At 38.6% G+C, this 12,029-nt stretch overlaps 1 protein-coding gene across 2 annotated transcripts in view; it reads left to right on the top strand.

Annotated features, from left to right (window-relative positions):
• Window positions 1-12,029, top strand: part of LOC144240330 (uncharacterized) — a 54,039-nt gene that overhangs the window by 40,163 nt on the left and 1,847 nt on the right. The window contains exon 1 of one of the 2 annotated variants that reach the window (XR_013337682.1): window positions 10,460-10,544. The exons of the other annotated variant lie outside the window; for it this stretch is intronic. The gene's annotated coding sequence lies outside the window, so the exon portion shown is untranslated. Of the gene's footprint in view, window positions 1-10,459; window positions 10,545-12,029 lie in introns of those variants that run through there. 2 annotated transcript variants of the gene reach the window in all.

Here is a 12,029-nt window from a genome sequence, read left to right as displayed (position 1 = left end):
TCACACAGTGAAGAAATGGAAAATTCTCTCCATGTGATAGGAAGCATTAGACACATCCTTCTCAAGGAATGAGCTAGAGGACTGGGTATTAGGGGGTAGAGGGTAACTAACTATATACACTTTATAATGCTTGAAGTTTTTACCATGTGCACTGAATATTTTTAAGAGAGAAAAAATTACAAGCAAAAATTTAGTCATTAAAACCAATACAACAAAGAAAGATTTATCTAAGCAGGAAACCCCCACAAAGGAAAAAGGAAGAATCATGTGTTTATCAGTGAGGGCAAACTTCAGTTAAAAGGTTTATATTTTTTTCAGCTTAAAGAAGCTGCTCTAGATGTGGTTCAAAGAAGCAATTTAAGTCTGAGACTCTCTGGGCTATTTCCTCTTTTGTGGAAGGCACAGACACAGGAAGAAACAAGTTAGCTCAGGGTGAAACATCTCTGAGACCTGAAATAATCAACATGATTTGATAACTCCCTATTAGGCAATAATTCATGCTCTAGAGAGGGAGGAGAGGGAGAGACTCAGTATCTATGATGCCATATAATCATGTAATCCCATTCATAAATAATAAGGACAGAAACATCTATTAGAACAGAATCAATGAGGGAGGACAATTTTAGATGAGATAATTAATCGAACCCATTCACCAAGAATGTCAGGTGAGTCAGTGAGTAAGCCATCTAAGAGGGCTTTATCCAAAGTCGCTGGAAAGGTTCTGAGTCCAAGATGCTTGTAATGAAATACCACATACCCCAAACCTAGTTAATAATAGAGATTTTTTTATTTTTCATCTATGTGTAATGGACAGACTAGATTTAATAATGTCTACATTCTCATGGGATTCTATGGGAAAGGATATCAAGATAAAGTGAAATAAGCCATCTTATTACAGAAACCAATATAACTCAGCTTCCCGCTCAACCCCACACCAGATTCAACAGCATGAAGATGGCCCTTCTGTACTTTAGAATTAGTTCAATTGATACCAGTCTTCAATTAAGTAAAAAATTGTACTTTAAAAACCAGCTAGCACTCATTTTGCTGTTTCTCCCCCATAGCATTTGCTGCCTTTTAAATGAGTCCACCAAGCTCCCAGCCTATTCCTCATGTGAATCCTTTCAAGCATTTGAGATGTTGCCAGAGCATGGGCTGATATTATAAAAATCATTAAGCAACAGGTTTTTAGTACTTGATTCCGGAAAGGAAAGGAAAGGAAAGGAAAGGAAAGGAAAGGAAAGGGAAGGGAAGGGAAGGGAAGGGAAGGGAAGGGAAGAAGGGAAGGGAAGGGAAGGGAAGGGAGGGAAAGGGAGGGAAGGAAGGGAAAAACAGAGAGAAGGAATGAACAAACCAACCACAGATTCTACATCATGTCTTCTGTTCTTATTTTTTTGTTTGTTTCTTATTTTCCAATCCTGGTAACATTTGTTAAGAAAGTGGTAATTTATTTTAAAACTACTATATCTTAATATCAACTTTAATACTAAATCTTCATAAAGCCTTCCATTTCAATTTAAGAACTTTCAGGTCAGATGGATGGCCCCAGCAGCAAAATCGACAGAGATGCCTTTCAAGAGAACCAGGAACTACATCTTTAGTGCACTGGGTTGAGTTTTCTTAACATATTGATAGGGACATAAAGCAATGACAGGAATTAGTACTGCCTTTTTCCACATTTTATGGAAGATGCCAAAAATGATAAAAAGTCAACAATTTAGGGGGCCCTTGGATGGCTTAGTTGGTTGAGTGTCAGACTCTTGATTTCAGCTTAGGTCACAGTCTCACAGTGTTAAGATCAAGCCCTGAGTCAGACACCATGCAGAGCATGGAGGCTGCTTAAGATTCTCTCCCTCTCTCCATCTCTCTGTCTCTGTCTCTCTCCTTCTGTCCCTTGGCTCACGTGCGCTCTCTCTCTTAAAAAAATTAAATTTTAAAAAGTCAGCAATTACTTTTGCTTCATGGTTAGATTTTCTGTGGTCTGTTTGTAAAGTACATCATAGTGATTGTTTTCTTCATCACCCAATTAAAGCAAGAAGGGAAATGTTTAGAAGAAGATAAAATATTTCTAAAATGCTCCTTTGGAAGAATATATTGAAACCAAGAAGCTAAGGGAAAAATAAACGGGATTAAATATAACCAATAATTGTTAGCTATAGATGTCCTGATGGCCAAGTTGGTGTTTCCTCATTAGACTTCATCCCCCAAATTGATATCTTACCCATCAAACTATGAAAAGCTGAAAGTGCAAGAAGTAAATGATTGGGGAAAGGTTTGTTTTTGTTCTGCATTTAAATTTAAGTAGTTAGAGAGCCATACTTAAATACTGATGGCTCTTTTGAAAGCAAAAATAGGACACTATTATATTTAAAGGTCAATATCACCCTCTGAACTCTGTCATTTTCATGAATAATTCTTTCCCTCATTTTTAGGAATTTGGGTATTTGCTTCAAGATTCACGTTCATAACTTTTCTCATTTATCAATATTTTACATTATCTTAAATTACTTGTGATACTCTGACCAAATCCTATGTTTACAGGTGACTATTATTCAGTAATGGCAAAAATTGAAATTTTCTCCCTAAGAGGAAAATTACAAACCTAAGAGGTTTGTAATTAATTCCTTGAGTGTTTCCAGCTCACTGCCCTGTATCTTTGTAACCTCATCCATAAAATCAAAAGATTTGGGTGGATAATTTTTAAGTATAATTCTGTTGCTAAACTATTATTTTTATATTTATATAGTTTTAATGGACTATTTTTTTTCTCTTTAACTTGGTGACCTAATTTAATCAGCACCTGAAGCAAGATTTCAACATTTGTGACATTGCACTATCAAATTTCCTGTAATTATATCCCCATTTTTCATTTTATTTATTTTTGATTGAGATACAATTGACATGCAACATTATATTAGTTTCAGATGTACAACATAATAATTTGATATGTGTGTATACTGCAAAATGATCATAATAATATGTCATTAACATCCATCATACATAGTTTTTTAAGTTAATTAGTTTATTTGTTGTCAAGTTAGCTAACATACAGTGTAGTCTTGGCTTGGGAAATCTATTTCTGTGATCGATCACTTACATACAACACCCAGTGCTCATCCCAACAAGTGCTCTCCTCACTGCCCATCACTCATTTTCCCTGCCCCCCCCAACCACTCACTCCCATCAACCCCACACATACTTTTTTTCTTGTGATGAGAACTTTTAAGGTTTACTCTCTTAACAACTTTAAGATATACATAGAATATGATTAGCTATAGCCCCACATTTTAAATGATATTTTCCATTTCCGTCTATTGGACCAGAGAGGTTATCTCCTTTTGATGATCTGTAAGTTGGCCAAATAGGTAAATTTTAATTATCCAAAGTGTTTTTCTGTCTCCACTGAGGCAAAACTTATTCACCTTCAGTTCTAACATTGATCAAAAAAGAAACATCTATGCTTCAGAAGGTCCAAAGGAGAGCATCTAAAATGCTAATAGTGATGTAGAGATGATTGTCATGTAAACATAGGTAAGAAAGTTTAGGAATCAATGCAGAAAGATGATTTGTGAGTAGATTCAGTAATTTGTCTAAAGTTAAATAATTAAAGTTGATAACCACAGGAAGAATACACAAGCGGTAATCACAACCATTCAATAACAATAGCATGATATTGGGGTGCCTGGGTGGCTCAGTCGGTTAAGCGACTGACTCTTGATTTTGGCTTAGGTCTTGGGGTCGAGCCCCATGTCAGGCTATGCACTGACAGAGTGAGACTGGTTAAGATTCTTTCTCTTTTCCTCTGCCCCTCTCCCTGCTCACTCTCTCTCTGAAACTAAAAAAAAAAAAAAAGCATGATATTGAAAGGGAACCTTATTATACAAAGTCAGTTCCACTTAGTGCACCCCTCTCTAGTTCCGTTCTACAACCAGAACCCTCAGGGACCTTCAAGTTACTGCTTATCCAATATGAAGCCAATTACATTAGAAGCAGGAGGCAACACTGAAGCTCAAATGTAGGGAAATTAGGAGAATTACATTACACAACCCAAACTAACACTTTAGTTCCAAAATGCGGCATGACAAATAACATAGTCTGTTCCCTCAGTATTTGTTCTCCCTTCATTTAGCATAATTGAGATAAATTGCCAAAAATGAAAACCTCCAGTTTTTTTCTGGCCAAATAGTTTAGGAAATTAAAGATGTGTTTCCCAGTCTCCCTTGCCGTTTGGTGTGGTCGTAGGACTATGATCATGTTTTGGCCAATCGTAGGTCAGAAGTTTTCTCCGACAGCTTCTCTAAAACTCCTTACGAATGAGCTCGGGCACACCTGTTGCTGTTTCTTCCCTTCCTCCTTTCTGCTTCTTGGAACACAAATGTGATGTCTGGACCTGAGGATTAGGGCACACACAAGCGAAAGTAACCTGGGATAAGGCTGAGTTCCTGAGAATGCCATGGATCAGTGCTACCTTCAACCGTGCTTTGCAAACTTTACTTGAAAGAAATGAAGTTCTATCTTGTTTAAGCCATTGGTTTTTCAGGACCTAACGTGTAGTGAAATCCAATCTCAACAAATATGGGTGGCAAGTCAAAATACAATGGAATTTTGTAAAAGGCTGATGTGACAGATACCAAAACTGGTCTCTGAAAGTAACTAGAAAGAGTTCTAAGTTGTTCCTGATCTTCCTGGTTGAGAACCAGAAGCTTTGTCATCCCACAAACCATCCCTGTGGTCTAAATAGGGAGTATAAGCCTGTTCCAGATGATCATAGATCTGCCTTAATTCCTATTAATTTCTCAGAACTCTATGCAGAACATCCTGATAGCTAAGACTAATGCCCCAGACTTACCAAAATATAGAAGTAATTCTAATCAAATTAAACTTCTTCATATTTACCAAAGAAACTATTTCCTTTCTAGGTGATTCTATCTATGAAGGAATAAAACACCTGTGAAAGACTGTTCCCCCTGGGTATAGAGGTAAAAACTTGACTAATGTTTCAATTAAATCATTCCAGCTCAGTGTTCCACTGACTTACTGTTAGCAGTAGATATTTTGCTGTAGTCCTCGAGAGGGTAAGTATTCAGAAGGTGGTGGAATTTTCCAACACTTCTGTATCAATTTGGATCTGTCTAACTCTTACCGTTGGACATTGTTTTCCATTTCCTAAATGGATCAGAGATCTCCATCATTTATATAGATTTCTTTTATTCACCCAAGGAGTTTTGACAACATAAAAATAGTACACATAAACATTTGAAGTCTCTCTTCCGTGCAATCCCTATTGTCATTTCCCAGGTCAATAGTAAAAGGAAGCTTCCTTGAATATTTCAGGATATCCTTTCTTCTCCTCGTATTTTGTTCTTGCTTGTGGAAGGCAGCTTCCTAGCTTGGTGTTGCCTGTACAAGCCACACTTTGTGCACTTAAATGCAGTCAATTAAGATGTTTTCTTATATCTCATTTTAAGCAAAACCATCTCATTTCTGGCCTTGAAGTCACCAATTGTAGTATTTTTTCATTTTTGTATAACACACTAATGACTTTTTTCATTTCTAGTTTCAATAACTTACTTGACTTTATTTGGGATTAATTTATTGAGTGGCCATACTATGTACCATTGGTAGTGGGAATGCAAAATGATAGAGCCACTGGGGAAAACAATTTAGTAGCTCCTCAGACATTTAACCACGGAGCACCATATGACCCAACAGTACCACTCCTAGGTATTACTCAAGTGAAGTGAAAACCTGACCACACAATCCTGTACATGATTACAGCAGTAGTGCTCATAGTAACCAAAAAGCGAAAGCCACTGAAATTTCCATCAACTGATAAATGGACAAACAATTGTGGTATATCCATACAACAGAATATTATTTAGCCATACAAAGGAATGAAATACTGACACAGTCTCAATGCAGATGAACACAGAAAACATCATGCTAAGTAAAAGAAGCCAGATGCAAAAGGTCATATATCATGATTCTGTTTGTATGAAATGTCCAAAAGTCAGACGTTCAACCAGCCAAGCCCCCAGGTGCCCAGAAACACAGTTTCTTTATAGGATTCTGATAATGTTCTGTTATTAGACAGTGGTGATGGTTGTACAAATTTGAAAATGTATTAAAAACCACTGAATTTTAAACTTTAAAAATAGACTTATGTATATTATATATATAAACTTGCTCACTCACTAGAGACATGAAACCTGAGAAGGATATGAGATGAAGGATCAGAAAAGAAAAATAATCTGATTGATATGGTATCATGTCATCCTAAGCAGAAAGAAAAGGAAATCTTCCAGGTTGCTCTTCTCTTCCTTCTCAAGCCCTGTTCCTCCTGAAGCTGCAGTGGAAAGGAGGAAGTAGTATATGTGTGGCAAGTGTGACGGAGTATGTCACAGAGTATCACGGGTTACACCCAGACCTGTCACTGGAGTAGAAAAATTCAGGATCGTCACTCCAGGCTGGCTAGTGAAAGCTATAGAAGGTGCAGGAGAGGGCGGAGGAAGAAAGGTATTTGCTGGCTGGAATGAATAATGAGCTGAGGTTCATACAGTAGGTTGGCCCACACACATTTCATTCCAGTCTATCCAAACAGAAGTTTGCTAAATGACAGAACCATTCCACATGCATCCCTCTTGCTCTGCTGACCCCTATAGCTGGATCCCTTGAGCTAAACTTGCATATGCCCTGCAGTTTCATGCTTTGAGGTCATAATACAAGAAATCTTGCATCAGCCCAGGTAGGGCTGACGGGCATTATTCCAGAGGGCAAACAGGGCCAGTCTGCACTAGGAGCAGCAGCCCATTCCTTTGTATCTGAGAGACAGAATGGTGTGACGAGAGGAAACTNCGTGCTGCCGATGCCTAACCCTGCTGCCAGCTGGGTGCCTGGACCAGACCCATCACCTGTGTCATCTCTCCTGCTGCTCCCACTCCCCAAACAATTGGCTGGAAATCTGCCCAGCCCACTTGCTATTTGCCCCAGATGTTGCAATCTGTGGCGATGCCCAGCTTTTTCCATTTAGGCAATGAAATGGGAGCAGCTTCTTTCCTCATGGCCGCTTTGTAGATCTAGGGCAGAGATGGGCAGATTCCATCTTGCATTTCATGGCTTGGCAGCTACACTAGGCAACCTGGCCCTTGAGACAAGCAGTCCTAATTCTGCCTCCTCTGGGCAATTTACATTACTGAACTTTTGGGTATTTTTTTTTTAATGTTTGTTCATTTTTGAGAGAGAGAGACAGACAGACAGAGCATGAGCGGGGGAGGGACAGAGAGAGAGGGAGACACAGAATCCAAAGCAGGCTCTAGGCTCTGAGCTGTCAGCACAGAGCCTGAATCGGGGCTCAAACCCACAAGCTGTGAGATCATGACTGGAGCCAAAGTCAGGTGCTTAACTGACTGTGCCACCCAGGCCCCTCATTGCTGAGGTTTTTGAACCTCAGCTCCCTTCTGTGTAAAATAATAATACTTCATTCAAAAAGTTGTGTGGGTTAAAGNTATATATTACATTATATATATTATATGTATATTTATAATAAATATTACCATTATTACTGATGCTTTTGTTTGTATTTTTAACTAGTCTTAAGAGACAAAGGGAGACAAATCCACTAAAAATCAGTTCTTGAGATAATCAATTTGTAGAATGAGCAAAATTTACAAATTGCAGTTTTCACCAGTTTTAATACAAATATTTTATTTTAATTACATGTAATCAAATATATTATTTTGTATTGTGGCCAAACTAAACTTGGGAGCTACCTAGTAAAACAATCCTAATTGAATGTTAAAATGGCAACAAGTCCCAAATTCACTAAAAGTACCAATATGAACCACTTTTTCCATCAACAGTTTTGGCAATCAGTATGTGATTATTTTTTGAAACATTAAGCACATTTAGTATTATTTTACCAATTCCTCAAATGACACATCAAACTTAATTTAGATTTTTAGCAAGCAATTTTTAATTTAACTAATATAAGTTTCAAAACACACAAAATTCAAAATTTACTTTAGATTCATTTATAATTGGCATCCAGTTGAATTTTCATTAAATTAAAATTGTAATTTCTAATTTAAAGGTCAAGGTCATCTGAAATAAATCAGAATTAGGCAAGAGTCCTGTCAGAGATAAAATGTTGACATTTTGGTTTTTAACAAGAATTTTGGAAACAGAAAGCTGAGTAGCAATTTGAAGAAAATGTCAACTTAAAAATATAAAACTTCTCAAACAATAGGAAGGAAGCGAGGATACTCAGAAGGGAATACTTTAGGGGTGCCTGAGTGGCTCAGTCGGTTAAGCGTCCAGCTTCAGCTCAGGTCATGATCTCTCAGTTCGTGAGTTCGAGCCCTGCATCAGGTTCTGTGCTGGCAGCTCAGAACCTGGAGCCTGTTTCAGATTCTGTCTCCTTCTCTCTCTGCCCCTCCCCCACTCATGTTCTATCTCCCTCTGTCTCAAAAATAAACAAACTATAAAAAAAATTAAAGAAGGGAACACTTTAGTGGTTTGGATTATTTGTGATTCATCTGCTATTTAAATTAACTTGATATTTAATCATGATGTAAAATTACAAGGGAAAGATTACCTAGAAATCTGAGAAATATTAATATTTAGATGCTAAAATGTTAACAGACTAAAAATGATGTTTTAAAAATTTTTTAATTTTAATTCCAGTGTAGTTAACATTCAATATAGTGTTAACGTTAGTTTCAGGTGTTCAGTGTAGTGATTCAGCAAGATGTTTAAAATTACGAAACAAAAATAAATATAAACTGAAGTTTTCCCACTTGAAATTGTAAATATATATTTTTTTAAGTTTATTTATTTACTTTGAGAGAGCGAGAGCATATGAGTGGAGGGGGCAGAGAGAGAGAGAGAATCCCAGGCAAACTCAGCGCTGTCAGCACAGAGCCTGACACAGTGCTCAGTCTCACAAACCATGAGATCATGACCTCAGCCAAAATCAAGAGTCAGACGCCACCCAGGCACCCTTTGAATGTTAAATATTAACTGCATTCAGAAAAATATATGTAATCATCATAACTATATTTAGACATTTTAGTAAAAGCTGTTAAGCTATTACTTTTATTTTTTTTAATATTTTATTTCTGAGAGAGAGAGAGACAGCATGAGCAGGGGAGGGTCAGAGAGAGAGGGAGACACAGAATCTGAAGCAGGCTCCAGTCTCTGGGCTAGCTGTCAGCACAGAGCTCGATGCGGGGCTCGAACCCACAAACCATGAGATTATGACCTGAGCCGAAGTCGGACGCTTAACCAACTGAGCCACCCAGGTGCCCCAAGCTATATCTTTTAAAGCTGTTACTTCTCAGCATGCTCATCTAGGACCCGTGTAAGGCAAGGAAAATGCCTGTAAATGCTGCCTCTTCAGAAGGCCCTGAAGAGGGAGGCACTGCAGCCCCATTCCTGGGAAGCATTTTGAGAGTCCTCCCAAAATAACAAGACTGTTCAGAGCCTACTGGATTGTAGGCAATTAGACCTAGTCCTCACGGCCACCTGACGGAATGCCTCCTTGTGTCCCTTACAGTGCCATGTTGTCCCCAGGTCTGACTCAGGAATTCCTCCTCCACATCCAGAAAGTAAAGCCTAACATTAGGAAGGAAGCTGCTGGGCTGAGCCTTGTTCAGCCATCACTCCCTGGCTCCTAGTCAGGAAATGAGGAAAGAATTAAGTTGCCAAAATATCAAATTGACAAAAACAAAAAAAACAAAAACAAAAAAATGTACTGATTTATCAAAAAGTAATAAAAATAATGAAATTAAATAAAATGATTTTACCAGGTTAAATGCAAAGGCTTAACAACTTCTAGGTAAATGTCCAAATAAAGTTACTATTGATTTAAATATACTTTTCAGGATGTCTGGGTGGCTCAATCGGTTAGGCATCTGACTTCAGCTCAGGTCATGATCTCACGGTTCATGGGTTCAAACCCCATTTCAGGCTCTGTGCTGACAGCTCAGAGCCCGGAGCTTGCTTTGTCTCCCTCTCCCTCTGCCCCTCCCCTGCCTGTGCTCTGTCTCTCAAAAATAAACAAATTTTAAAAAATAAACATTCTTTTCTAGGAGTGCCTGAGTGGCTCAGGCATTATGCACCCAACTCTTGATTTTGGCTCAGATCATGATTTCACAGTTTGTAAGATTGAACCCTGAGTTGGCCTCTGCACTAACAGCACAAATCTTCCTGGAGATTCTTTTTCTCCCTTTCCCTCTGCTCCTCTCTTGCTCAGGTGCACATGCTCTCTTTCTCCCTCTCTCTCGGAAAATAAATAAATAAACATTAAAACAGACCAACAAACTCTTCTGAACACGGTGCGGTATCCTTCCATGACAGAGATCTGTGTGACGAGCAGGCCTGCCCCGTGTAAGAGTGAAAGGCAGAAGGTGAAACACAAAAATCAGAGTCACAGAATCCCTTCCAAGGGAGACAATGGAGAAGAAACTGGAAAGGTGTGACAGAGGCCAAGAATGTAAGGAGGTGAAAGGCAGTGACTGGGAGCCAGAGATGAGATGCTAAACAAGGTTAGTGAAACAGGATGAAATTGGAGTTTGGATGAATTCCAGGGACTGGGTGTGCTAAGACCCAGTATAACAGTGGTTTCTTGCAGGGATTGGGTTGATTTAAAGATAAGTGAGTAGAATTCATGTGTTTTCTATAACCCGACAGTGATTTTTTCCCTCCATTCATTCACGCATCTGCTGGGCAGTCATATTGGGATCTCATGTCCCCTTTACTGAGTGCCTCTGATGTTCACCCAAAGGAGGGGCAACGGAAGCATGCACTCTAGGGTCTGGAATCAGAATGGTATGAGACTCTCCGGAGGCATTTATGGCCTGTGAGACTTTGCAAAATTTACCTAACCTCCCTGATGGTAGGCATCTGAAATACAGAGATCATTGCATCAACTTCATAGAGTTACTGAGATGAGTATGTAGAATCAGACATGCAAAGTGCTAAGAACAATGCATGATAAAGAACAGAGGCTTAATAATAATGGTAGCAACCCTCTTGCCTGTAAAAACCACCCCCTTCCCAAGTTGACTTTCTTTCTTACCCTTGGTATATCTGACTTGACCACACTTCCTTCAAGAAACCTGATCTCAGACTTAGAAGTGAAACCCTGGGGTTGAGTTATTCATGTTATGCATGACTGAGCTCTTGTGGCTTGCTGCCTTATCTGAGTCATCTGTACTTATATATTCTACCACTGACTTTCTTACTGACACACAGATAAGATTAAGCTTTAAAATTTCCTTACATATTTTGACAAAATAAAAACTAGCTTATGGGTCATTTTTTATAATTTCTCTAATTTTACTAATGTGTTATAATCTATAATTACTAATCAGGGAGGATTCTTATGGTTGGAGACACATTAAAAAAAAATAGCTGCTGAGTGCCTAGACAGCTGATTTCGCTAAGGCAGTTGCTTTGCTTTTGCTCTTTTCTTTCCTTCCTTCCTTCCTTCCCTCCCTCCCTCCCTCCCTCCCTCTTTCTTTCTTTCTTTCTTTCTTTCTTTCTTTCTTTCTTTCTTTCTTTCTTTCTTTCTTTCTTTCTCTTTCTTTCTTTCTTTCTTTCTTTCTTTCTTTCTTTCTTTCTTTCTTTCTTTCTTTCTTGTTTTTAGAGAGGGAAGTGAGAGCTCACAAGTGCAAGAAAGGGAGGGGCAGAGAAAGAGGGAGAGAGAGAATCCCAACCAGGCTCCATGCCCAGGGCAGAGTCCAACGTGGGGCTCCATCCCATCACCCCACAATGAGATCATGACCAGACTTGAAAAGGACCCTCAACCGATTGAGCCACCAGGTGCCCTGACAGTTGCATTTCTGAAACATATGGTGCCAGGGATCAGATCTTTTGTGAAACCATTATGTACGTTATAGCTAACCTTATAGGAGTTTAAAGAATCATTCTCTGAAAATATTCTGAAAGTTTATTTCCCTTGTGTTTTTTCAGCCTTTTATTTAGTTACTTAGTTATTATCTCTAACCTAGAAACAGGGACTCCTTGAG

The sequence above is a fragment of the Crocuta crocuta genome, unplaced genomic scaffold (genome assembly GCF_008692635.1).
Source record: "Crocuta crocuta isolate KB4526 unplaced genomic scaffold, BGI_CrCroc_1.0 scaffold81, whole genome shotgun sequence".
NCBI lineage: Eukaryota > Metazoa > Chordata > Mammalia > Carnivora > Hyaenidae > Crocuta > Crocuta crocuta.
Note: the sequence above shows the minus strand (reverse complement) of the source record. Positions and strands in the feature narration are given on the sequence as shown.